Here is a 3,635-nt window from a genome sequence, read left to right as displayed (position 1 = left end):
TACTCCATCCCTCTTTGCTGACATAGTTATGCCTTCAGGCTCTTCACTCAGTTCCATTGCTGCAGGCATGTTCTGCATTTTATCTGTATGTGAAGATAGGAATTCCTTCTCACCAAACAGTAATTCATCAATAAGACGTTTTTCAATCATCAAATTGATCCACTCATCATGAGGTATATAAGTCTCATCAAACTTGATTTCTGCATCTGGAAAAATATCAAGTTCTACAGTAATGGATGTGTTTTCATCATCACAAGTTTCAGTTACAGACACACATTCATCACCCATCATTGCATCTTCACAATCAAATATGGGATCATTCTTAAGAGCAATATCTTCAGCATCATTGCCCTCATTCAAATAGTATTTCATTTCTAAAACATCCCATAGCAATTTTACACTAAGAACCTCTCCATATTCATATATTATGCTGAGTATGATGTTGTCATCTAATGCATATGTTATAAGACTTAATGATGATGCATCTTCACTATCATTAATAACATCTTCAACATAATCCAGTAAATTTACCTTCCATAATACTTTTTTCATTTCATTTGCCCATATTTCATAATTCATACCTGAAGAAGACGGTAAATCTGGCATTAACCATTTAATAATCTCACCAAATTCCAAATCTGCATCTTGATTAGCTACTGGTCCATCACCGTCAACCTGTAACACATCACTAAATTCAGCAAAACAATATTTTTCATTTCTCCTTTGATGCTTTCTCCTTAGTTTTCTTCGAGACTCTTTCAATCTCCTTTGTTGACCCATTTCTCCTTCTATTTTCTCCCTTGCATCAAGCACACAAGAACACTTCGACCAGGAATAGTTGTGTCAGATCTTTTCTTACAATTCACTAATTGCTCCAACGCGTCTCTGGTTTTCGTGACTTCTGTGATCCTTCATCGATCTTACCACAAACTGCAGTTTCGATCTGCAACATGACACTTATTTCGACCAATACTCTGTTTCAATAACAAGAGTTTGACTCTAGGTAACTAAAACCACATGCTGTAGAGCCTCCTCTAGTGGAAATATTGTTATTCTTGTTCCAACAAGTACCACAATCTTCAACAATTAAAAAATACAATATTGGAATGATTTACAATAAACCACAAGTTGACCAAAGATGCACAATCAACTTCGTACCAGATCTCTATGTCTTTAATTAAGAAAACAAACAACTTTCTAATTAGCTTTACCAATGATCTCACATACGAACGATTTCAAGGTTGGCTTGAATCTTGAAGGCGACGATTCAAATATTTGAACCAATCTCTAAACAAAATAGACCCTAAATCTCAGTTTTTTCCACTGCAACTCACGACAACTCGCACAAGCTTCACGCAGGCAGAATCAATACCAAGACGGATGGAGAAATTCTTTGAAAAAAAAGGACAGTTGTCTCTGCTACCGAATGACATCAATTGCAACAGGCATTTACCTCTACCGAATGACATTCATCGCACTGAGTAGAGCGAGGACGCCCCAGGCTGTGGCCAATAACAGTGATTGCCTTTTCCTTTATTTACACCAGTGAAACAATTGATTTCGCTAATAGCTATATATATGTTGCTCAGAAAAAAAAAAAAAATGTTGCACACTACAACGTCTCCCTCTCCACAATGTTCATGCACAAACTTTATTCTTTCCAATTCGCTGAGAGGCGGCTGCTTGTCAAGGAAGTGCCACAGCCAATCGGGGTATTCGTTGTCTGGCTTCATGGGAGGATCCACTCCTTCTTTCAAGATGTTGGCCCCCACGGTCGTGCTCGATTTCAGCTCTTTGCTGATAGTTGGAGTAGCAGGGGCGCTCGCCGCACCCCCTTTCGCCCCCTTCTTTTCTTTCACTGCGAATGACCATGCACTTCCAGCTCCTCCGGCCTTCAATGGATCTCAGCACCACGATCTTCTTCTTAGTTCTCAATTGATGGCACACAATATACAATACACTTGGCTCTTTCACGATTGCTCCATTCGGCTCTCAAGGTAGCACTCCACACTTCACACTCATGCTTGGATCTCTCCACTGGCTCCACGCACACGTAGATCAGACAGTGAATAGCTCCACACTCAACTGGAGGATTTCCACCACACATAGCTCCAGCTTTGTTGACCAATCTGGGCTACTACCAAACAAGCACTACATTGCATGTTGCGCTCCAAAACTGCATGCTAAATCTTAGATCTACCCGATCTCCACAGATTAGACTCAACGCTCAACTTTTCTTTACGCAGGCTAGTAACGATCCCACATGAATGTCATGCCTTCACAACTATAGATATATTGACTGATCTGCACAATCACAATGTTGCTCCACCGTTCTTCTCCATGATGGGACACACCAGATCCGCTGACTACTCGGCCTTTGTGGACAGGCTCTATCCAATGTAGGATCCCACCCTCAACGCTACATTTGTTGTGTCAAGTCACTTGAAAGTTGGTTGCACCACACTCGTTAGCCACTTAACCCAGACATTGGTCGCTTAACTGGAAAGTTGGTTCTAGGCAATGCAAGGGATCTAGAAACACTAACGCAAGACTAGAACCAAAACGGACATAAAAACAAGCCAGGACAATGACTGGTCTGTGACATTCAACACCAATCAACAGTGTCTGATCCACGCCATAGCAGATCCGCCTCCACTACTGCAATTGCCAACCTCTGGCATTATACATCTCTTCACCACACTTCCTTTGCAACAGATCCAAACTTGAGCAACAGATCCACGATTTTTTACCCCCACGCAACACACCGAGCCACTTCGATTTTGCAGCCACCACAAGGATCTTCCAAGCCGATTTTTTATTTTCTGATAGGGTCGGCGCGACTGTCCACTGCGGATTTGCGAAGGTCTTCGCAAATGTACACTAGAAGGTGGGATCAGTGCGATTAGCCCTCCAATCCAAGCAACGATTTCACCTCAGTCGCGCTCTTCACTCAGCTTACATGATCGACAACCTTGAAGCTCTAATACCATGATAAAAACTGAATATATTAACTAAATGACTCTCCAAGTGAGATACCTGGAGAGTGTACAAACACTCATACACACTCTATTTGTTTGATTCAGATGAGCCTCAAATATATAGGGTTTCACAATATCAGGTGGTTTGAACCACTCCCTAACAAATAGGATCTCAATCATATTCTAAAGCAACAAACACTTAAACATAGGAAAACTAACTTTCTCCATTAATATTAGCAAAAAGATTAAAAATATTCTTAAACCATGCTCATAGCTAAACATCAAGAAAACAAATATAAAATTAAATATTCAAAAAATATTTTTTTAACTTTCCATGTTTGTAGGTAAATGATATTTTGTCCATATTTGATTCAAATGCCCCTTTAAAATAAAAGAAACCATTTTTCAAAACTTCAATCTAACAAAACCATTTTGATAGATAAAACGTTTTAAAACAAAAAAACACTCATCGCTTACATGAAATAAATAAAAAGAACCAAACAAAAATATTTTATTTTATTAAAATACTAGATGACCACTTTTTTTTCATGAGGAAACCTCTATCATAGATTGCCAAAAACTCCAAACCATAAATTGTTAATTTTTTTTATCTTACAACATAACTTCAGCGCAATCAAAACAAACTTAAAATACAAC

This window comes from Pinus tabuliformis, chromosome 2_1 (genome assembly GCF_031772625.1).
Source record: "Pinus tabuliformis cultivar Carrire ecotype Pingquan chromosome 2_1, CPIR1, whole genome shotgun sequence".
Classification (NCBI taxonomy): domain Eukaryota; kingdom Viridiplantae; phylum Streptophyta; class Pinopsida; order Pinales; family Pinaceae; genus Pinus; species Pinus tabuliformis.
This window is presented reverse-complemented; position numbering follows the sequence as displayed.